Consider the following 25,865-nt stretch of genomic DNA (forward strand, 5'->3'; position numbering starts at 1 on the left):
ATTCAACAGTAAGAATCATAAGGTTAATTGTGTAATTACCTAATCCATAAACTTCATTTTCTAGATCAGTTCCTATTCTTATGGGAAGTCCCTTCTTGTCAGGATAACAGACGTTTAGTAAAACTAAGTTCAGGTTACCCCAAACCCAATTTCCTTGGAAAACGGCAATGTCAGAATCTAGGGAATTAATTATTCTGAACCATGCTCCACAGGAGCCATTGTGAGTGAACGGGTACGGAAAGAGGGGCAGAACTCCCTTGGACTTCTGGTAGGGAGGGAGTCGGCCACATATCCAACAGTTAGTAGCATTGCTGGTCTGATGAGAATGATGTAACATGTTAATGAATGTATTGTTGCGCAGCGCCAGTCTGTAAGATAACTCGTGTGGGGGTAACTCACTAAAAGTATGTTCAGCAGTAACATTATAAACATATGGTTCACGCTTGAAGATAGGGTGATATATAGAAAGCAGTATACTGGCAATAATAATCATAAAACTTAGAAAAAACATAATCAGTAGTGTCACAATACAGTGACTATGCAGTAATTTGCAATATGTACGTTTCTTGAACTTTCTCTCTCTCTCTCTATCTTGATCTAGGGGATACATGTCAGAAACTATTTAACCGATTCACCTAGGGGAGGACTTAAACAATTAAACTGTCTGACTTGCTAGATCGAAGTTTCTGTCTATACTCCTCTTGGGGAGTTATCTCTTGTTTTGGGATATCGAAATCACTGGTATCAAGGCAGTCTTTGGAAGGGGCAAACGAGTCAGTCTTTTGTAACAGTCCGGACCATTTCTTAATATGGCTTGAATGAACCCATCCTTTTCGGCCTTCCAACTTGACGGCAGTCCTCGTTGTCAGCAGTACGATCTTTGGCTCCTTCCAGCGGGGCTCCAGCGGACTTGTCCTGTCGAAATTTCTCACTAAGACCATATCCCCAGGACGGACATCATGCGGCTTTACATCAGTGTTGTCCGGGAAAGCGGCAGCAACCTGTGAACGACATGATTGGAGTGCAGACATCAAGGAGGCAAGGTAATCTGTCAGCATATTACTGTCAACATCTGTGATCTTTCTCGGCATAGGGGTTCCCCACATATTTGGTGGCCTGCCAAAGACCACTTCATACGGGGACAGTCCTGATCTCGAATGGGGAACCATCCGCATATAGAACAATGCAACAGGCAGGGCGACTATCCAGTCGACCCCTTTTTCTTCACAAACTTTAGCAAGGCGTGTTTTCAGTGTCTGATTATGCCTCGCTGGCCTCGGGGTGTCGGACGCAGTGGAATTTCCACTGGTATCCTAGCAGGAGGGAGACCTGCTTCATTAACTCGGACGAGAATGGCTGTCCGTTATCTGAGTACACGATACGAGGCAAGCCGTACCGTGGGAAGAATTCACGAACCAGCTGCTTGGCAGTGGTCGGGGCAGTGTAATCTGAGACTGGGTAAGCTTCGGTCCAACGGGAAAGTGCACAAACAACTACGAGGACATACTTGAATCCTCGACAACGGTCCATCTGGATATAATCCATCTGGAGTATTTCAAAAGGGTGATCAGGGGGATGGAATCCACCTTGCTCTACAGGGACGCTTTTTCCTGGATTGAACTGACAACAGATCATGCAAGTACGCACTTTCTGTTTTGCTGCTGCTCGTAAGTGTTTGTTGTACCAGAGATTCTGTAAACTGTCTAACATCGCTTTTTCTCCTAGATGTGCTGGACTATGTGCTGTATTTATTATGACTTGAACCATAGAGTCGGGGAGAAACCATATAGATTTTCCCTTCGTCATCCAACCTTGATCTGTCTGGATCCCTCCTAGTTCGGTCCATTTCTTTATTTCTTCAGGAGTGGCATGTGTCTGGATATCAATTACATCTAGTGTGGGATCCCTAACTGTCATACAATGTGTCAGTACTGTTGTCTTTGTCATGTCTGTTGCCTGAATATGAGTTAATGCTGTATGTTTTGCTGTTTGGTCTGCCAGGTCGTTACCCTGGGAAACGGAATCGGTAACTTTGGTATGAGCTTTACATTTCATGATGGATATGCCTGAAGGCAGATGTATTGCATCTAACAGTGCTTGAATGAGGGGACCATGCTGAATCTTGGCCCCGTGAGAGGTCAGGAAACCTCGTTCCTGCCATAACATTCCGAAGTCGTGTACAACTCCGAAGGCATAACGTGAATCTGTGTATATGTTGACATTTTTGTTCTTGGCTAACACACAGGCTCGGGTCAAAGCGACGAGCTCTGCTGCTTGAGCAGACAGTATATCAATACGGTATGTTTCTTTTACTTCGGTTTCAGTGGTCACTGCATAGGCGGCCACTAACTCTCCTGTATCTGTTCTCATACATGAACCATCCACATAAAGTGTCAGGTCTGGATTTGTCAATGGAACATCGGTTAAGTCTTGTCGTGGTTTTGTTACTGCATTAACTATTTCTATGCAATCATGTGGTACTGACTCTGTCGTAATTGAAGGTAACAATGTTGCAGGATTCAGGGTACTGCAGCGTCTGATTTCTATGTGTGGCTGGAATAGTGTTAATTCATAACCTGTCAATCTTGCTATAGTCAAGTGTTGAGTCTGGGTTCTGTTCAAAAGGACTTCTACAGAGTGTGGAACTTGTACTGTTAATTGATGTCCTAAAACAATTGAATCACTTTGTCTGATTGCTAGTGCTGTTGCTGCTACTGACTTCAAGCATGCAGGGAGTGCCTGAGCTACTGAATCGAGTGTACTTGAAAAATAAGCGCAAGGCTTATGTGAACCTGCTTGATCCTGAGTGAGGACAGACAACGCTGTACCATCACGTTCTGTAACAAAAAGTGTAAACGGTTTGCTGTAACATGGTGTTGCTAGAACTGGTGCTTGACATAAAGCTTTCTTTAAATCCTCAAAGGCTTGTGTATGTTCCTGAGTCCTAGGAAGGACAGTCGAAGTCGCTGCCTCCTGTGTTGTTAACTGAATGAGTGGTTTAGCTAGAAATGCATATTGAGGAATCCATTGTCTGCAGTACGAGGTGAGGCCTATAAAGGCCCGCACTTCCTTTTGTGTCTGGGGTTGTGTCATATTTACAATTAACTGAATGCGATCAGAAGTGAGCTGTCTCCCCACTTTGGACAGCAAGTGACCCAAGTATACAACTTGCTGAACACAGAATTGTAGCTTTGAAGGGGACACCTTGTGCCCCTTGTCGGCCAGAAAATGCAGAACTGTCAGTGATGCTTGTTCACATTCGGGTTCACTTCGTGCGGTGATCAGCAGATCATCGACGTATTGCAGTAAAGCGGTGTTAACTGGCATTTGAATACAATCTAGTTCTCTTTTCAGTGCTTGACTATAGATGCTGGGGCTTTCTGTGAATCCTTGAGGTGCGCGTGAAAATTTGAAACTTCGACCATTTAAACTGAAGCCGAAAAGATATTGGCTCTCTGGATCAATGGGTACACTGAAGAAGGCGTTCTTAAGATCAATTACAGTAAAGAACGTTGCTTCTGAATCAATAGCAGTCAATAAGGATGAGATATCAGGAACCACAGGGAATTGTGGAACTATGCATTTATTAAGTTCGCGTAAATCAATAACCAGCCGATATACTGGCGGTGCATTGGGATCAGTACGTTTAAGAATCGGGATGATAGGGGAATTACAGATGTTGGAGTCGGTCTCTACGACCACTCCTTGGGCAATGAGCTCTTCAATGATTTCCAGTAAAGCCACTACAGCATCAGGTGGTAACTTGTATTGTCTGATTCGTGGTAAAACAACTCCTGGCCTGAGTGTAACACGGTATGGTGTAATGTGCATGCAGCCTACATCGGTTGGGCCTTGTGCCCATAGGTGTTTCGGTACATTTTTCAATCTGACATCGAATTCACGCAAAACATAGTGACCTTTGAAATCGCGCAGAAAGAGTCTAACTCCTTCCGGCGAACAGCATATCACTGCACCTAGTGCCTTTAATGTTTTAATTCCTAACAGATTTTCTGGACATGATTTCGTAAGCAACAAATCTGTAACACGTGACAATGGACCTACTGCTAGCGGAACTGGTGCTGATACTTCATTTACAATAGGCTGTCCTGAAAAACCAAGGGAAACATTCTGTAAGCCTGAGAGGGGTGCCCCTGGGACTTCGTTGTGGCTGATTGTTGTGCGGCTTGCCCCTGTGTCAATTAAAAATTTTCTGTCTTTTCCCAATACCTGACTGTGTACATAAGGACCTTCTTGATCTACAGGAATCTCAATAAGAGGCAAGCCAACTTCCCTCTCTAGGCTATTTCATGCGAATCGCTGATAATCGGGATAATCGGATTGAGCATACTGGCTCATCTGTCGTGAAACTTGCTGTGTTGCGGCCATGGGCTGTGACTGAGGTGCCGCTACAGTTTGTGCTGTATGTAGTGCATGCGGAGGCTGAGAATTCTGTGACATAGTTCGGGGATGCTGTGGTTGCTGTGAAGTCTGTTGATGAACCTGATCTTGTCTCGGTGGATGCGGTCTTTCCTTAGTTTTACCTGTTGCTATATTATACTGTAGGACTGGGCATTCATGTACGTAGTGACCTGGCTTCTTGCAATAATTGCATGTCCCTTTAACGGGAGCTGCTGAATTTCCTGTATTGTTGTACCTTTCCTTTGACCCTCGGCTGGAACCGACTGGGCCACTAACATTTTCAGTTTTGTATCTTTCATACGTCTCTGTTCGCCCTCCTGTTCTTCTCTAATTCTGTTCTGGTGATACTGTAACATCTGTAGCATCTGGGATGGCGTATTTGCTTGCCATGTACTTTCAACTTTATATACACGATTCTTAACTGCAGTCAGGGAATTTTCAACTAACTTGGACACAAAAAGATGCGGGTATGACTCGCTACCTGGTTTCAGGCCACTATTAATAATAAAACATTTCTCAAATCTTGAATAAAACTCACTAGTATCTTCATCATGTTTCTGTTTACAGGCTGAGATCGCGTCCCAGTCTTCCTTTTTCGTTGTCAATAATCTTGGTAAAACTTGTACTATTAAACCTGGTAATGCTTTTTCCTTGTCCCCAAGGCCTACCCCGGGGGTACGAGTTTTCTCCTGTTCCTCTATTTCAGTCCATATAATCTTTTTATCTCCCACCTCCCACTCTTTTTCCTTTAATTTCTCATAAATGCCCGTAGGCAGCAGTACCTTTAACAGTTTCATAATATCAGTATACGTATAATCTCCCATCAGTAACATGTCTTTTAATTCACGGTGAAAACCTGCAGGGTCTTTATCATGGCAAGGTAGCAGTTTCTTCATTTCTAATAATTCCAACTTCGTTAAAGGTGTATAGACATACACACGTTCCAAGACATCATTGGTACCCATGACTGGGTGCACTTCCCGTAAGGGGTTCTGACTGTCAATGCCATGCTGGCACTCCATATGATACATTTTCCTTTCTGGGCACGGAGCAGAAACTGAATGGGGAACATATTCGGTATTCAGGAAAGTATTATATCGGTGTCGCTGTTCTAGAATTAAATGTATTAACCCGGTACTTAGACCTCTCCATCTGTCCATAATTAATGTTTCTAATGTGTCGGGTAAGGGACCTGGATCAGAATGTTGGCCTCTGAATAACGTGAGAAGGTGCTGGATCATGTAAACACCTGCTAATTTTTGTTCTTCTGGGGACAGATTCAGAAAAGTCTGCGCTACGATATCATCTTTATATACACTGGGATTGTCAGCCCATAAAACTGCTGACCGGGCTAGTTCTTGTTCATCCATAGAATTGAGTACATGGTACCCCATTCGTTCTCAAAGTCTTCTATCAGTCTCCTGGAACTGATGTTCCGGAGAATTCGGTTTAGTTATGCCAGAGAGAAAAACTCTCTTGCTTTCTGGACGGATGCCTTTCCTAAGGTAAGCTCCCTTACCTACATACGCTATCGTTTCTGTAGCTGTTCCTTGTTCTTCGCGTTCTTCTTCCTCCTCTGAGGAGGCTTGTTCTTTGTCCTTTTCATGTATCTCTAATACGGCTTTCCTGATTTTTCGGTACATACTAGTTATACTACCCCCTTTATCATGCTTTCCCTCAGCTATATGTTGACCCCACTTGCTTAATGCTTCCATTTCGTCCTTGTCAGTTTCTGGCCTGTCTCGTTCTCTTATTAGGCAGTTTATAAAAAAACGTAATATGTTTGCTTGAGTGTCGACTTTCTGATATGCCAGTGCCTCTTTAATACTTTCGGGATCTTTACCTGTCTGGATGAAACGGTATATTCTGTCTAGGTGTTCTTTCATTCCTGGGAATGTCAGTAAGTAATCTGTAGCGGTTCGCAAACGTAATGATGCTAACATCATTCTATCGTCTTTGCCGGGCACCGGATCATATCTGCAAACTGAAAGCGGTCTTTTGAGTAGGTCGAGATGGGGTGACTCGAGCCGGAAAGGACTCTGGATGTCCCTGAACTGTAGTCTATGTGTCGGTGGCGGGGTTTGGAGACCCCCTGCTGCCCCCTCTAAAACCGAATCATGAGCCACATTTCTTTGTGGAGTCTGTATGTGTACTTGAATTTGTCGTTTAGCAGGGTCAAGTAAAAGCGGTTTCGGCACGTCTCTCTGAGGTACAGGAAGTGGTGGAGGTGGAGGTACGGCAGACTTTTGATCAGCGGGATCTGTTTGCGGTAACTGCGGAGTAGGGTCTGGAGGCAAGTTACCAGCACCGCCAGAGGGCGGGACACGGGCAGGACGCGGACGGGTGTAAGCAGGAGCTTCACCTTCTAGATAGGAATCCAGGAATATATCTTTAACGGTCCTGTGATTTACTTTAGTCGGAACTAATGGTGACAGCAGATTTTCCGGTATTTCAGATGTGGCTTTAGGCGAACCCTCGGCCGCCAAATACATACCATTTACGAGATTGTTTCGGGCACGGTCTACCTGTTCTGCTTTTACTCGAATTCCTTCGTTTACTAATTCATTTTCTCGAGCTTTATCTGATTCTTTAAGTCTGTCTTCTTTACGGAGTGCTTTCTCAGCACGCTTATGTGATTCTTTACGCCAAAATTCTATGGCGTCTTTCTGAGATTGTCTGGCTTTCTTTTTCCATAATGCTTCTTCTACCTTCATGATGCACTCGGCATCCCAAGTTCCTGTAGCTGGCCATCGGTATCTTTCTTCTAAATGCTTGGTATAGTCGGCCCATAAATCTAGATACAATATGGCGTCTATGCCATGTTTATGGTACATAAAGTTACCGGGCGTATCCCTAGGGGGAATAGGAATTTCTTCCTCTAGTATCCCTTTCCTAGTTCCTAGCTGCTTTAGCTTATCGAAGAACGGCATTTTGTTACTTGGTACTGAATACTTGATACGGAACACAATTTGCTACAACAAGAAACACAGTAATATACTTTAAACAATCATTCGCACCACAACATTAAACACAGAAAACATTTAGAACATGTCTCTACCCTTGCTAACTGATATGCTGCTAAACAGCACAGATACACTGTCTAAAACAATGCAGACCGTATTTGTGTACCCAAACACGTCTTTACCGGATACATAATAATGCACCCGTCTAGATACCCCCAGCAACGGTACTCACCGGGAAGCACGGAAAACAGAAGGCCTCGGAAAACACGGACCGGACTGGACTCGGATTCGGACTGGACTCGGCACGTGATACTTCGGATAACTGGTGGGCCTCTTGACACCTCGGACCTTGCTTCTTTCGGCTAGGCTCTGGTCGGGATCCTCCGCACTCCTTACCGCCTCGTCTGGGTGCTGATCGCAGTCTTCGTCACCTCCGTGGGCCAGAGGGAGATTACAGGAAATCCTGCCAGTACGCGTAGGTTCCTTCTAACTGATGGCAGGGGACAGAGTATGCAACGCACCAACCGGCGCGTAAGGTGGGGGAGGGGTCCCTATTCGGGCGCCAAAATGTGGTAAATATATAATTTACTATCGGAATTTCTATGCAGGTAAGTACTTAATCAATAATAACTCAATCGGAAAGAAAAAAGACAGAGTCCGTGGTGTTAGAGTTCTAAGGGGTTTTATTCCTATAAAAGGAATGGTCATGACCTGGATATCATATTCCTGCAACCACAGGGGTTCAGGAAGGGATAGAGCCTTCTTTTATTGACAACACATAGCTTATATACTTAAGTTACATTATGGAAACCAATACAGTAGGCGTAACAGCTGAGAGAGACAAGATAACAGTATACACGTGATAAAATACGTAAGCAGAAGGCGTAAACTAGGCGTGAACATAGGCGTGAACAAAGGAAAAACGTCACAGGTAGGTGTAACAAGTAGGTGGGTACTTGGCAGAATTGTGCAATGTCAGCAGAAATCGGAAACTTGGATGCGCGCGCAGCTGCATGACGTGTAACTAAGAGTGACAGGGAACTTTGACATTTACACTAACGGAAAGAGACAGAAGTCTGGCATGTCAGATCAACTCGTACCTAGATCATATCTAGTATCTGATGTTTGGGAACTATACTATCGGGAATGAAAGGTCTCTGGGACAGAGGCTATTCTATACTGACTATGAGTGTGTGTAGGCGTCTTTGTGTCTGCATGAGATGCGAGGGGCATGGGCCTTCCATGGTAACAGAGTCTATGAATTACTTGAGCATGACAGCGTGGCCGGGCCCTTTGCTCTGCAGATGGGAGAATGTTTACTTAACTAGTAGGCAGGAATGCATTTTCGAGGAGCGGACAGATAATTCGAAGGTCGGATACAGTCTTGGCAGGCAGCAGGCTGAGCCGAACGCCATGGGCCGCACAGAAAGTAAGGCAGAGTTCACAGATACACAGGCTGGGCTCTCGGAGACAAAAAACAGCAGAGGCTCGATGGCAGAATTCGGGGCCTAGTTTGCCAGAGCTGGAAAACGTGTAAAGCATGCCACAAAAAGACGTTGGCAAGGCATACTTAGGAACTGAATATCCGATCCATTCATGGTGGATCTGAGAGAGGACATGTTAACGTTGGACGCAAATGTATTTGCGTCTTCATAGCTGATACAGGAGGGAAGTTACATGTACTTTTAAACTGATACATGGAGACGGTGGGGTACACGCTAGGGAACATTTCCTGGACCATAAAATTATATTTCCTCAAGTTGTTATGGAATGGTAAAATGTTTTGCATTTATGTAGGAACATGACCATTCTCAATGGGTGGTCAATAGGATGGTCCATCAAATTACAACAGAGTCACCTATTACATTTTTAAAAGACACCTTTTCCACAGAGTGTATACCAGCTATCCTAGTTACTGATAATGGGGTTCAATTGACATCCCTGGCGATGGCAAAGTTCCTTTCACATCTCAACATTTTTTATCACAAAACAGCTTTGTACTGTCCACGTGTGAATGGCCTGGTAGAGAGAGTTAATCGAATGGTCACACAGTGTATCCAACTTGGTAGTATAAGTCACTTGAATATGGAGAATGCTATTCAGGATGTGCTATGAGCTTATCACACTACTCCCAATTCTATCACTAATATAGCTCTGTTCTCTGCTTTGAAAGGCAGGAAACCCAGCATTAAACTTTTTTCCACCTGGTTGGGAGTAGGGGACAGGTTTGGGCACAATTTCACGTTGGTTACAAACATAATTTACCAACACCAAGCAAAATATAAGAACTATGATGAGATCAAACAGGGCACTAAGCATCAACTCTGGAAAGTGGGCGATTGAGTCTATGTAAAAAGACCTGTGGGAAGAGGCGGGGTGGATTCTAAGTATTTTTTGAACCTATGTGTATTGCTAACATCAAACAGAATGTGGCCATAATGGACAATAGCCAGTGTTGGAGCATGGACAGACTGGTCTAACACGAACCTTCATCAGATCCTATTATTGAGAACACTTCAGGGTCAATTGATAGAGATGCCTACTCTGGAGTAACAGATGGAAGGCAAGTCAAAGCTCCTGTATGGCAAAAAGATTACACTGTGGGCAGGTGAAAATGATGTTTCATGTTAATACTTTTTAAACATTAGTTGTGTTTAATATTTTTTTTAAACTTTTGGTATGTTCTACCCCAAACTTTTGCTGACCCTGTCTTGCAAGGTATGTGGGTGCATTTGTTTACACATGTAATTGTTCTCAAAATTAGGTGGGAAGATGTGTTGTAATATATATAGTAAATTACAGTTAGTATTTTCCTATGCCCCTGTAGAAGGCTAGCACATTCTGATAGTTGGCCTGTGAGTTTGCCTTAGAATGTTCAGTGTGAATAAAGGATTTCAAATGGAACCTGCTATTGTACTAATTATAACATTTCCTTTTTTCTACCCACTTTCAGCAGGGTTGCTAGATTATTGTAAATCTGCTTAGATGTTGGAATTGTATTTTTCTGTATAATCTTTGTGTCCCAGAGCTGTCAATACTGTTTTGGAATAGTTACAACTGACCAGAACAGCTGGCATAACCCAGAATGAACCAGTAAGTGGTGAAATTGGGCTCAATAATTGATTCTAAGCAGGTGCTATAATGGTAACTTTAATAATAAATAAAATATCCAACAACCAAATAGTGTATCAAATGGAACTGTGAAGTTGTTAATTGAGCAGCCTACAGCTCACAATCCCCTTTTAGCCTGCTTTTGCCAGTCACCCAGTGAATAAGCTTGGACAGAAATAGGGTGACTTGGAGGCAATCTTACAACGCCACAAAGATTGCAGGCAACAAATACGTTATGTGCACATTAAGGAGAGAACAATTGAAAATTATTTCAAACACCTTGAACAGTGTAAATGAAGGCAAATATAGACAGAAAGTGGATAAAACCACTTGAGAGAACCAGGGACTTGCAGACTGCTAGGGTGATTCCTAACTCTGGGCATTAGAATCCCGAAGAAGCAAGCAGTCGGCAGCGCCGTTGATAGCAGTAAGGGTTATAGGCTATATCAGATGGGACCTCAACATAGCCAATGGCATGCTTGAGGACCGGCATGTGCACACCCAGCTGCTTCGGTGAGCTGACATTGTGTAGTCTGGTTAGCGTAAAAGGAGGCTACTAAATCAAAAGGATTAAATAGAAGGAAAAATAATTGTATAAAAAGCCACCTTACAAAAGAACATGCACATTTTGATGTCAGTATGAGTTGAATTATTATAAGTAAATTTTACCATTGGTAAATAAGATATCCAATTATCTTAAGCTGCAATACAGTAACCTCACAAGTATTGCTCTAGGGTTGACTGGGGATGAAAAGCAGGAAAGGCCCAAAGCATTAAACAAGGTTTTCCAAAATTCAGAAAGATAGAGTATCTTTACCAGATATGATAGTATGATGTAATTCATGAATTCAAAAAAATATCAATCAAAGAACATTGGGCCATTTTTTAGGTCTTGCATAGGCGGCACAGCTGCCTCTACGAGGCATTAAGTAATCTCTAATCTACAGACCCCCGGGACCACGCACCCAATTCAGCGAAACCATCACAGACTTTGTAAGCCCGCACGCCCTCGCCTCCCGAGACTACATCCGCCTAGGAGACCTCAACTTCCACCTGGAGAACAACAATGACAGCAACACCACCACCCTGCTGGACAACCTCGCCAACCTTGGACTCAAGCAACTAGTGAACACCCCCACCCACTACGCCGGCCACACGCTTGACCCCGTGTTCTCCTCCAGCAAGCAATTCTCCTTCGGCCACTCCACCGGACTCCACTGGACAGACCACAGCTGTGTCCAATTCACCTTCAAGAAAAACACGACCCACCACCACCCGCAACAGGCCCCCGGCAGAAGCTGGAGCAAGATCACCGCCGACCAGCTCACCACCGCCCTCAACCAGAACCCTCCCACCATCACGACGGACCCCAACGAAGCAGCCCGCAACCTCGCACAATGGATCACCGGCTGCAACGACAAACTCGCACCACTGAAGAAACCACCCAGCAGAATCCACAGCAAGAAAGCCTTGTGGTTCACAGACGACCTCATAAACTCAAAGAAAACCTGCCGCTCCCTGGAGAAAACCTGGCGCCAGAACCAGACAACAGAGAACATGACAGCCCTCAAGAACGCCACCCGCAAGCACCACCAACTGATCTGCACCACCAAGAGAACTACCTACAAACAGCGCCTGGACAACAACACCCACAACAGCAAGGAACTCTTCAACATCGTTAAAGAGCTCTCCAAACCCAGCGCCTGCAACAACGACATCATACCCCCGCAAGACCTCTGTGACTCCCTCGCCTCGTTCTTTCACCGCAAGATCGGCGACATAAACGACAGCTTCGGCGCACAGACCAACCACCGAACCAGCGCACCCGACCGCCACCCTCTGCACCTGGAGCACGGTCAGCACCGAAGACACCGCCCACACTATGAACACCATCCACTCCGGCTCCCCCACCGACCCATGCCCACACCACATCTTTAACAAAGCCGACTCCATCATCGCACCCCAACTCCGCGACGTCATCAACAGCTCCTTTGCATCAGCCACCTTCCCAGAGAGCTGGAAGCATGCCGAACTCAGCGCCCTCCTGAAAAAATCCACCACGGACCTCAAGAACTTTCGACCCATCTCGCTCCTCCTGTTTCCTGCCAAAGTCATCGAGAAGGTCAACAAACAACTCTCCGCCTTCCTCGAGACAAACGGATCCCTCGACCCGTCACAGTCCGGTTTCCGAGCTAACCACAGCACTGAGACCGCCCTCATCGCAGCCACCGACGACATCAGGTCTATGCTCAACAATGGGGACACCACCGCACTCATCCTCCTGGATCTCTCAGCAGCCTTCGACACTGTATGCCACCGCACCCTGATACAACGCCTCAGCGACTCAGGAATCCAAGGCGCGGCCTTAGAATGGAACATCTCGTTCTTTGCCGGTAGAACCCAGAGAGTCCGCCTCCCCCCGTTCCGGTCCGCGGCTACCGAAGTCATCTGCGGCGTCCCACAAGGATCCTCGCTCAGCCCTACCCTCTTCAACGTCTACATGAGCCCCCTCACAGCCATCGCACACAACCTCAACATCATCTCCTACGCCGACGACACACAGCTGATCCTCTCCTTCACCAAAGACCCAGCCACAGCCAGAGCAAGCCTCAAGGAAGGATGTCGCGGAATGGATGAAGCTCAGCCGTCTGAAGCTGAACTTAGACAAGAGGGAAGTCCTCATCCTCGGACCTTCCCCCTCTGCCTGGGACGACTCCTGGTGGCCACCTGCCCTGGACACCGCCACCAAACCCACAGACCACACACGCAACCTGGGCTTCATCCTGGACTCCTCCCTCACGATGACCAAGCAAGTCAACGCCGTCTCATCGTCCTGTTTCAACACCCTGCGCATGCTCTGAAAAATCTTCAGATGGATCCCCACCGCAACCAGGAAAACGGTCACCCAGGCCCTCGTCACCAGCCGCCTAGACTACGGAAACACCCTCTACGCCGGAACCACAGCCAAGCTCCAGAAAAGACTACAGCGCATTCAGAACGCCTCAGCAAGACTCATCCTGGACATCCCCCGCCACAGCCACATCTCTGCCCATCTGAAGAATCTGCACTGGCTCCCCGTCAGCAAGAGAATCACATTCTGACTCACCCACGCACACAAGGCTCTCCACGACGCGGGCCCCAGGTACCTCAACAACCGCCTCGCATTCTACACGCCAACCCGCCAGTTCCGCTCCGCCAGCCTCGCTCTTGCCACCGTCCCAAATATTCGCAAAGCCACCGCCGGAGGAAGGTCCTTCTCCTACCTGGCATCCAAGACATGGAACTCCCTCCCCACCCACCTCCGGCTGACACAGGACCATCTCGCCTTCAGGAAGCAACTCAAGACCTGGCTGTTTGAGCAGTAGCGACCCCCCCCCCCTCCCCAGCGCCTTGAGACCCTTACGGGTGAGGAGCGCGCTCTACAAATTCCTGATTGATTGTTGATATGTGTTGGCAATCGGTCTGTAGTTTCTCCTGCTGCTTGCCATTTGCTGAATGTTGTCATAGCTCATGTTACCTGTTCTTTTACTGGCTGATGAAGGAAAACTGTCTTCCGTGTCGTCCAGAAGCAGCGGTCACTAACTACAGTTTTCATCCGCTTTTGGCTGGGTGATCGCAGTCTTTCTTTGTCTCAGCATTTCTGCCTGATGTAAACATGGCAGCGGCATTAACTGTAGTGTTTAACTTTGCTATAGGAATTTTCTTCGCTTCAAGGTGCATGCGCAGGGCTGTGCCAGGAGCCGGTGTGCTTGTTCCTGTTTCTGGTGTGCCACAACTTCGGGTGCATCCTCTTTGCTTTCCCCCCATCGCTTCTTCACTGTACATCCTCCATCTTGCTGCGGTGTGAGGCCGCAGGATCCCTCTGCTCTCCTTGCTTCAGTCTTTGCTCACTGTCCTCCCCCTTCCTGTGCCTGTTTTTCCTGCTCTCTAGAACGACAGCGGCCACTAGCCACCCCCTGGCCTTGGGAAATGACGCAAGGTGCCTTCTACTAGCACCCCTCAAGCAACACGTAACTGTCAATCACCACTGCATGAGCGTCCAATACCCTGTCTGGATGGTGCCTTGTGGGCACGTTGTCTTGCATCCATACTGCTGAAATAAATATTCCCTGACGTCCATGAGTTCCGTGCTTGTCCTGGAGTGTCTTACGCCTCAAATGTTAATTAATTACCTGTCACAAGTAACTGCACATTTATACAACGTTTTTACAAGTCTACGCAGCACAGCCGGCTGAAACTTTCAATTGCAGCAATTAAATAGATTGCGCTGTAATCGAATTACTTCTTAGCGTGTTCAGTCAGCTGTGCAGATGACTCTCTGTGTAGGGCTCTCGTTAGAAGGAGAATGTAATTCATTCGCAGCTAGAGAGTAGGTGACGGCAAATGTGATACAGATGTGCGAGACAGGCAAATATGATTGGGTGCCTCCTACCTCCGCAAATTACGTATGCATGTTAATTTTTTAGATGGCGCCTCTGGCTTCCACGGTGCATAATGTGATGTTGCTGTGGTGTGTGACACCCTCTTCTGTCCAGTCAGATTTGTTTGAGGAAGACAGGGTGCCGCCCTGCCTCACACAGTAATGTGGGCTGTTGGCGCATTTTTTTGCACTTTTGTCACGAAGAATGTTAGTGAGGAGGAGGATACGGCCTCCTGACACTGAGATCCAGGGGCGGATTGGCAATGCGGGCATTCGGGCATCGGCCGAAGGGCCGGTATCTCCGTGCCCTCTGTGGGCTGTTTTTTTTTTCTTCCCTTTCCCAGCCGCACAGTGAAGCTGCATTAATTTCTCTGTCTCTGTCTCCGTGATCTCTGTGGACTAGGAAAGGGGAGAAAAAAAAGGCCCACAGAGGGCACAGAGAAATGAATGCAGCTTCACTGTGCAGTGAGTATCCGCTGTGGCCTCTCCTTCACCCCCTGCCCTGCAAAGCAATCAGGCCGAGGGTGGCTGGGGAGGGGGTGATTGTTTGCAAAAATCGACCTCCCTGGGGGCCAGGAGTTGCACAGGCCTTTGAGCCATTTTCACCTCTGCCCCCCTGGGGCCCACGCAGCACATAAACAGTGTTAGGTTTTTTTTGTTTGTTTTTAATTTAATGCGATTTTATTTGGCACGAACTTTACCAGAAGGTGTCAGAGCGCTTTACATAAGAATCAGTTGCGAAACATAAGGACTTAGGATTACATGTGTTACATAAAAGATACAAGCAGAAAAAATTGCAAATATACAAGATGTAAAGTCACACAAGGAAGAGATACAAACAGAAAGAAAAATTGCAAATGTACAAGTAGCAAAGTCACTCAAGGAAGAGAAACAAATGGATATACTCTAAGAGTCACATAGGAATGGTAGATAGTAAAAAGGTCTACTTTATATATTAGTGATTAGAGTTCTCTACATACATATATATACACACATAGTAGATTTTCTCAGGCAGAGTTCCATTAAGTGGGGTTGGAGGGGTGATGTAGTCTGAGCACCAAGGGAGGGGGGGAGGGATACAAGGGTATGGAGAAAAGGCAAAACAGAAAAGGGAAGAAACATTTGAGGATCGTCAAGGGGGAAACGAGGGAGAAGGGTACAAGACGAGGGAATGGACAAGATGGCGGGTCGGGGTCCAGAGAAAAACGGCAGAGGGAATAGTGGGCGAGGAAGAATGGGTCTCACCGTAGGGGCCAGGTGATCTTTGCAACTTGCACCATCTTCACCTCAGCCTCCCCCTGGCTACCATGGATGACCCAGCAGCTGTGGTTTGTGCTCCCTTGCCAGGACATTGCCCTGAGGCCTGGAGGGCTGGGGAGGGCTGCTTAATTTACTAATTGCAGGGGCCTAACTGCTGTTCATGTGCTCCTGAGCTGAAGGTCTGGGGAGGGCTGAGTAGGTTAGTAATAGCAGGGGCTTCGCTGCTTATAATGTGCTCCTTCCCTGAAGGGCTCGAATAATTTTGTGACAGAAAGGGGCCCTGCTGTTTTTTTTAGTTGCTCAGCATGGCGCCATTGTCACCTCCCCTCCCGTGTCTCCTGTGCAAGAACAGTATCCTCTCACTTTAATTCATTTCTGTGCCAAACATCTTAAGGATTTTGGGGGCCCTGGGCCAAACATATTTTTGGGCCCCTGTTCGGAACAGATTTGAATTTATAATCCAATTTCTGATCTTTGATGCCCTCTTTCAGCTGGTCACTGGACAGTGCACTACCATACTTGTCCAAATTCCTAATGTATTTACATCTAATATTCAAGGACATTGACGTGTGTAACCAAATGGTGTTTCATGAAAGGGCACGCCCCTTGAATGTGGGCCACGCCCCTTAATTGAGGGCCACGCCCCTTGAATTTGGGCCACTTTTTTTAGTCAGTGCTCGGGCCAAATTGGGATCCCAATCCGACCCTGCTGAGATCTGACCGCTCGAGATGCTGAATTGATGGCCTCAATGGACTGTGCTCCAGGGCACTTGCTTACGTGAGTTTTCTCTGTGGTACCCCCTATAAAGAGCTTCACGGTGCTCTGCACATAAGCTTTATTGCTCTGGCTATCAGATGGGCTGTTTGCACTGATTTTATATTGGCTCCAGGCTGCAGCATGGTGCTTGGTATGTTATATATGCCAGCGCTCCCAATTATATTTAGGAAATGATGTGATTTTACCTTACTCCCTCTTAAACGTCATTTCGCTCAATTGCAGGTTAATGGAGAAATACATTTCATGTAATACATCCTCTTAATGTCCCTCACAGGTGTCACAAATGTCATTTATCGATACCAGTACATGACTAAGTTGTCGTTGTAAGAGTTAGGTGTGAGCCAGTGATTTATCTAATGCTTGCCTTGATCGTTGTGTTGCAAGATGGTCTACCATGCCATTAAGCCTTGTAAGATTTTGGTGCAAACTGGTGCCCATGTGCACATTTGCCTTGGCCAATTTAAGGCATGCTACAGTTTTAACTACTGAATTGTTTTAAACATTAGGTGAGCTCTGAAACCCGAATGCATGGATGGCACATACCATGATTTTGCTTTGGCCTGTGTGAAGTGTTTTGCAGTTTACCCGAAGTGTACACTTACTCCTAGTCAAGGGTAGTTACTACTCCACCGCTCGTACTCAATTAAGTTTTACAGACACACAGAGTAACTTTCACAAGGTGTTTACTTTCCTTTATTTCATACTGGCAAACCAATTAATTTGCTTTTCCGGAACTGCTGGGCCAGCAGCTGGTTGTTCTCCCATACCAAAATCCCCCCCCCCCCCACCCCCGCACAACCCCTCGCTGTTCACTTGCTCTCCTGTTCCAGCCTCTCATCTCCCCACCCTGAGCTACTTCCCTTACGGCTGTCTCCTGAGCACCCATCACTTGATTTACAGCCTCAATGTAGCTTTAACTATATTTTCCTTTACAAAAGCTCCACTGCAAACAAAAAATGTGTAAATACATTACCACTACTTAATTGTAGTCTCTCCTCTCTTACTGTCACTTCTTTCACATCGTCACACTGTCCCTCCTCTTTACCAGATGCTCTTAGTTTCGTAGTGTACTCCTCCTTTCACCTCAGACTTTCACTGTCTTCTAATAGCACTCCCCTCTGGCACTTTACTAGCTTTTTCACCCCTCCTCATTCTGTCCCTCCTTTCGCCAGAGGCTCTTGGTTTCTCAGCCAATCCCGCTTTTCATCCCAGCCTTTTAGTCTCTCCATCTCATCCATTCGGTCTCTCTTTAGGGCTCTCCCACCAGTACTTCATACCAGTCTCTTCGTTCCACTTGTCACACTGTCCCTCCTTTAGGCTCATTCTTTTTATTGCCTATCACCTCGTTCTCCAGCGTTGCAAGCTCATACCAATACCAATAGCAGTTTGCAAATATAATAACTCTACTGCAAATAAAAATGCACAAGTAAAAAATAGTCATTTTCAATCCCAATAGCTCCAGCTTTAACAAATGCTAGAGCTATTGCATTGTAAATGCGTGTTTCATAATGTACCCATTATTAAACAATATTCTGAAGGTGAAATATCAATTATAAAGACTGTAGAAATCATATGTTAAGGTTCTGGAGCCAAAGGTAGTGCATGAAAATATCCAAAAGTCTTAAAACATAATAATTTATTTTGAGCAAAAACAGAACAAGCAAAAGCATATTCTAAACATCAGAATGAATGCTTGATCAACAAAACTATTGTAATGCTAAAGCCAATGCAGGCTTGACTCCTCTCTGGACAGAAATTACTTCAGTCGCGAAACATTCTCATCAAATGCAACTGTAGTTCTTTTGTTACCAAAAAATATAGTTTTACTGTCTAAAATATAATTTATTTTGTCAAACTAAAAGTCTTTTATTGAACATCTAATACTTTTGGATCCACTGGTTTTGAGCCACCTTAACTTTGTATACAAAGAATAAAGTGTTCAAAACACACATTAGGAAACAAAATCACAGGTTGCTCAAAAGTGAGTGATTTATTTGAATACAAATGAGAGCAAGAACCAACCAACGGAATAAAAGTAATAGCTAAACCATACTGTGCAAAGTATGTACTTGGAAAACTGCCCTTTCCTGCCTGGGCACTGCCTTTCTGTTTTGCTACTCATCACCTCCGGAGTATTGGCTGGACAGAGCCAACATACACAACCTTGGTTTGAATACTTAACAGCCCTGGGTCAAAAGATAAAGATCTGCCTCAGCGCCTAGAAAGAACAGGGTGGGGTTAACTACTAACTCCTTAGCAGGGATTAGCTTTCTAGGAGTGGACAGGAATAGTTTGTGGAAGAAGGGATAGCCTAAGCACAGCCTCTTGTAAATGCCAGGGATGGCATCTATTCATTTCCAGGACTCTCCCAAACAGTCTCCAGTCACAGTGGAGGACACTACCAGTTTTGAACCCTCCCTGGTCAGAGAAGAGTGCGTCTAAGTAAGAGAGTAGTTAGGGAGCTGAAGACAGTACTGCTTGGTGGCAGAAGGGTTATGTCGTATTAAAACAGGGTCTTCTGTAATTTTATAATAAGACACATTGCTGCAAAAGAAAGTGACTGCGAAACAATAGGATGGGTGGCAACTTTTTTTCAATCACTGCTAGTGCACAATTTGTTACCCCAGACTCTATCTTCTCAGAATATTCTTGGACTCAGGATGACTCTACCTGAATAACACACTTCTGGAAAAAAGAGGACTTGTCACTCCTCTTGGCACCCAGGGCTAGAAATCGTCCAGGGCCGTTTCTAGGTGTATTGCCGCCCTAGGCGAGAATTGAAAAATGCCGCCCCCTCCCTTTTACTACCGACACTCTCCCCCCCTGTCATCCAGGTGTTGAGGAATAGAGGCCAGCTTTGGTGCCTCTTTATCTAGTCTGGACTGTCAAATCCGTATTAAAGTAAGTCATCTGTGTCAATTGTTGCGGCTATGTATGTGTTAGTGCCCTGTTATGAGGGTATTAACACAGTTATTCTATCATGGGCTTGAGTTGGGAGAACAGTAGGGCTACTGGCTTCTACCACCTCCAATTACACCCAACACAGGTAGATACACAGACCCACGCAGAATCAAACCAACCCATAGTATGCTGTTTTATGGGGCGAGATTCTCGAGACAGAGCAAGCTTTATCTTAGACAAGATATCACGCAATGCCAGAATAATCTTTTTTGGGGCCACTTCTGGAATCAGGCATGCAAATACTTCTGCCTGCTTCATACGCATCAACTAAGGCTGTTGTAGGAGGAGTGCTTATCAATGCGCACCCTTTAGTCTTCCCCTAACATAATCTAGATACCCTCTTCATCACCGAAACCTAGTGCACAACTTCCCTCCTTCACACAGATCCTGGACATCCTCATCCCAGATGGGTATAGAATCCAAAATATAGACAACACGCTCAAAAAAGGAGGGGGGGGGGTTGCAGTCATATATAATACCTACTGATCTGGCACTGTTCACAGCTCGACAACACCTAGGTATTTCAAGCTCTTCTCCTGCCGCTTTTCTCTCTCAATATCTGAAAAAGCACTCTTACGTGATGTCTAATCTTTAGACTCTGTTTACTCTGAAATAACTGTGCAGACGTAAGAATCTGAGGGGTAGGGGCTTATTGGCAATCATGGGGAGTGAGGCGCATTTCTGAGAAGAAGGATAAACTAATGGTAAATTTCTAATGAACTGTTCTGTAATCACTGGTCCCTGGGAGTGGGAATATTCCTGATCTACTACGTGTTTGGGATGATGGTTACAATTGTAGTGGGTCGGAATTGCTAAAAAAAATACATTCTTAAAAAAACTGAAAAGTTGCATCAATTTGATATGTAAATGCAAAGTCGCACAGGCCTATGTTTAGCACAATATAAACGGTTACTGCAAAAATAATGGACATACCTCGTTCACATGCCCACTCGGTATTGCCTTTCACGTAGGTCCAGATCTCTCCAACACGAAGCCTAAATCGTGTCTCTTTTAGCGGGCCCTGGGTCTTGAACAATTTCTTCCCAAGGGTGAATCTGTGCTCTTTATTATCATATTTTTACAGATACCGCAGTGTAGATATCCATATATATGGCAGAATTATGAAAACATACCAATTATTGAAAAAAATGACGGGATGCGCTAAATACGATTTGCTGATGGCAGCTGTCACATTTTACTCTAATCACAGTTGCTCCGGGCGGTACGCTGTATTTTAACGAGTACAGCACAAATAAAAAGGGTATATTTATTTAACAAATGTTCATGCAGGCATGCTTTTTGCCGCCCTCCCCCTTGTGCCGCCCTAGGCGGCCGCCTAGTCCTGCCTAATGGTAGAAACGGCCCTGAAATCGTCTCCAAAGTTCAAGTGCTTGGGCTCCCATGTATGTGCCTCAGGGACTCTCCAAGCAGAAAGGCTCCCGACTCTGAGGGCCCAGCAAACCAAAGAGCACTAGAACCTGCTTGAGGCCAGGCTCAAGAGAGACCTGGTGACTATATTCCTGCCCTGAGGAGAGGAGCTAGTAGCTGAATGTTGTTCAGAAAGAACTCTTCCAATAGTTGTAAAAAAAGTAGGTCATTTGTCCCACCTAAAGAGGGCTGGAACAAGATTCTGAGGATTGCCCAGGCACGTCATACCCAAAGTGGGCAGGGAAATGTCATGCTCTTGGACCAGTAGAGGGTTGTGCTTTGCTGCAGGAAGCAAAAGGGCAAGAGGGGGTTCTCTTGCAGACCAAGAAAGGGAGAATATTGCTTTTAGATGCAGCTGAGTCCTTGGCTTGCTGGAGGCAGCAGGAGCATCTCTTCACACCAGTTGTACAGTGGTGCTGGCAGCAGAAGGAGGTGACTCAGGTCTGGGGCACCATCTTCCATCCATAGCAGTCCTCTTGGCTTTCCTGGGTTGCGTCGTTGATGGCCTAAAAGACAGGCCAATAACTTATAGGTCATTTGTAGACATCCCCTATTTCATGCTAGCATGTTCCTTTCTCCTTTCAGATCTAAGATGGCAACTGGATAATGCTTCCTTGTATCTTTGGCCCAATGCAATATGGAGGAAACTAAACTCTTCCTGTGTGATGTCACTTCCTGTCCTTCTGCTATATAAGGCAGTTGGGAGATTCCTGCATTGCATCACAACGCTTTAGAAATCCAGTATTCAAAATGTTCTTTGTCTCAAAATTAATTTCTCACTCATTTTGTCACTCTTTATGCTTGACCTTCGTGTGCATCTTTAGTGCTACTCTTGTTATCTAGTTCTGCAAGTAACAGTACCTCTCTTGCACTAGCCTCCAGAAAATTACAATGTTCCTGGTCTTCGATGGACATCATCGTTCATCTTGGAGGTTTTTCTGCATGCAGACTTTATCCTCCATTCGGGGCAACGTGTCTCAGATGCATAGCTCCTACATGTTTACTAATATGAGGAGCGCCGTAGCTCCTGTAGGGCTTCACCCTAGCCTTGAACAATCCAAACCAAGAAAAGAAAGCATTAATTAGCTCCTCAAGTTTAGCGAATGCCGATTGGCTGTGGAATAATGGATGGTAGAGAATCATCTCAAACTGAACTCCTTAAAAACAGAAATATGTGTGAATTGTGGCAAGACCATAACTCCAGATACAACCGACCCCAGGATATAGGACAGACAATTAGCACTGAATTCAGACAAACTCTCTTCAATTGCAAGTCAACAAAGTGACATCAGATTCATGCTAAACAATGAGAATCCTATGGCATGTTTACAGATACCCTGGCCTGATGAATGGAACTAGCCCCAGAGATTCCTATATTGTATCAGGACGGGATTATGCAAATAGACTTTACATTGATCTCAAAATTAATTTTCAAACAATAGAGAACACTGTAGCTAGGCAAGCCGTAATCTTAACCAGTTATATACATTTACTTCTGCCCTCAAAGCACGCCTCCAGCTTCCTGTGACCAGAAGAATATAATTGTATGCCCTCTGCTTTGCACATCAGGCAATCCATAGGCTGGGACCTACCTTTTTACAAACAAAATTTAGATTTCCCAACCAAAGAAATAATCTTAGAACAAGATGACCCCACTGCTGATATTACTTACTTATCATAAATCCTAAATTGGAGGTACTTTCTTTGCAATATAGACCTGCAAACTATGGAACAAACTCCCAAATAACATCAGATCTATTAGCAATTATTTACAATTCAGAATAGCCATGAAGTCCTGGTTTTCTGATGACCTTTGGAGTACACTTCAGGCATCACACGCATCACCAATATGAAATAATAATAGATGACACCATTACAAACACTTTCTGTCATACACGCACCCCAGAATGACAACCATTCTTTGTGATGGCAAAGGGGGCAAAATACCTGACTCTTGGAAGTGTGCAGAAGTGGTGCCAATCTACAAGAAGGGAGACAAAGGAGACCCAGCGCATTTTAAGCTTATCAGTTTGATTGAAATTTCCCAGAAGCTATTTTGCCGATAGCTGCTAGTGAGGATCCAAACATGTATTGGGGAGGAATAGGACTCATCCCCGCCTCAGGCGGATTTAATCGCACAAACGAGCAATGTTGACCAATTATTTTGTTTTTTTATTAATATTGTGGAAATATGTGGTCATGCAGAAAAAGTATATATATGTAGTGTTCGTAGACCTATGTGTAGCTTTTGATCTTGTCCCCAGGGAAAAATGTGGGTAGCACTCAAAGAGATGGGGATGCCGAGCAATTTACTGCAAATCCTAATGTGGCTCCATAGTATCAACTATGCCCAAGTGAGATGGGGAAGGAATGATGAGCTAACAGAGTGTATTATTGTAAATAGAGGAGTGCACCAAGGATGTGTACTAGCTCTTCCTCTGTTTACCCTATATATTAATGGGTTGATTTTGGTCTAAAGAAGTAACGCTATTTACCCAATCAATCATTAAAGACTGTTTGAAGTTGAATTACTGTTTTCGTATTCCCTGGTTAAGCTTTATCCATCATTGGTGTAGTCTTTTGTTTAATTGCACCATTCAGATGGAGCCCGAGTACGCGGCCTCCATTGCTAAGAACAAGTTAAAAACAACCTTTTTAGCATATATAAGGGAGGTTCATGGGAGAACAATTGGGGAACAACCTACTCCCATATTTTATCAGCAACTAAACCTTAAAAATGGCTTTCATCTATATTTGACCGAAGTGACTAGAATTGCCCACCGTTTTGTACTGACACACCTAAGGTTAGGGATTGTTCACCATCTTGTGGCTTTTCCGACTATGAAAAAAAGTTCTACTTCTGTTTGCCCATGTGATAATATATCCAACCAAAGTTGCTGTCACTTTTTAATGTTTTGTAAATTTTATTCTTTCTTAAGGAAGTTTTATCTGAAACCTATCTTTTAAAATATAATGTAAGTTCAACTAAAAATGCCATTAAGTTATTGATTTCCTTGGAAGGTCAAGACTTATGCTTTTATGTTGCATCTTATATTTTAAAATGTATAGCTGCTAGGAAATCTATTAACTTTTGAGTATACACATTTATATGTTATGATTTAAACAACTAGAAAGCATACAAGCATTTTATGGAATTTTTGGAGACAGGTTATGAATACGGGATTTATATACAACATCTTGTGTGATTAATGTGGGTTGTCACGTACTAGGTGTAATATTTAATTCAGTATTAGTGGCACATTGCACTTTTTGCAAATTTGTACAAAATGTGAATTGACTGTATATGGCATTTTTTGCGAAATTTGCACGAAATGTAAAATGGATTGTACATTTTACTCTATGTCCTCCATGCTGCTAAGCTAATATTTGAGATCTCAAAGTACGTTGCTTATACTTTTTTTTTTATATATACCTCTGCGAATTTGCACGAAAACTAAAATTGATTGCACTTTGCACTTTTGGCGATTTTGCACGAAATGTCAAATTGTACATGTTGTTTCCAAGTTACCCATGCTGCTATGCAAATATTTGAGATTTTAAAGTAGGTTGTTAATATCAGTTTTTGTATTTTAACAAGATGCTTATATGGTTGTTATCGACAAACCGAATAAAGCTTTTTGACTTGACTTGACTTGGGTTGATCAAGACAGTGTCTGTCATTGGAATTCACCGGAACTTGCAGATCATATAGTGCCAGCTCTGCTATTTGCAGATGATACCCTATTGGCAACAAAGACTCCTTTGAGGCTCCAAAATTTACTTAACCGCTTTACGTCTACATTCAAAAGATATGGCCTAAATTCATGACTTTCAACCCATACAAGACATTTAGAGGCAGGGTAAAGTCAGGGGAAGCACACATGGAACAATGTAATAATTTTGATTATCTAGGAGTCAGAACACCAAACATGCTCATGTGGGTATCTCAGTTAACCGAAAGCCAGTTGACTTTACCACATGCAGGCTCCACTATACTTAAAAGGTTAAAGAAACCCAAGCTGTAAGTGAGTTACTCCGGCCTTAGAAATCCTTGGTGCAAGAGTGCTTGGGGCTAAGGATCAGGGGCCTAAACCATACAAAGTGTCTTGAGAAAGTGGAAAATAATTTTATGAGATCAGTACTTGCACTGCCTATGCAACTAGATCTCGGCCTAAAGAACATAGTGCACGTGGCAGCTTTTAAATCATTGGTCCACTGGTTATGGGTTTGGACCAGGGGTTCACCTCTTCCTTTGAGACAAACATTCAGTAAAGTAAGAATGCTAGACGCAATGGGGCGAATAACTTGGTTCACGCATATCAAAACATGCTCATGTAGGCTAAGTATGCATGAGTATTGAGCCAATCCTGAGCAGATTAAGAAATACTCTACCGTGTTTAAAACTGAGGTTTTGGAATTCTATTAATGAAAAATAGTTGTGAAATACTAATGCTGGTGTGTTAACACTGAGGTTTTTAGACTTTAAGGATAACCTCCTGTTTCAACCATCCCTGAATCCTATAGA

This window comes from Lissotriton vulgaris, chromosome 10, assembly GCF_964263255.1.
Source record: "Lissotriton vulgaris chromosome 10, aLisVul1.2, whole genome shotgun sequence".
Classification (NCBI taxonomy): Eukaryota; Metazoa; Chordata; class Amphibia; order Caudata; family Salamandridae; genus Lissotriton; species Lissotriton vulgaris.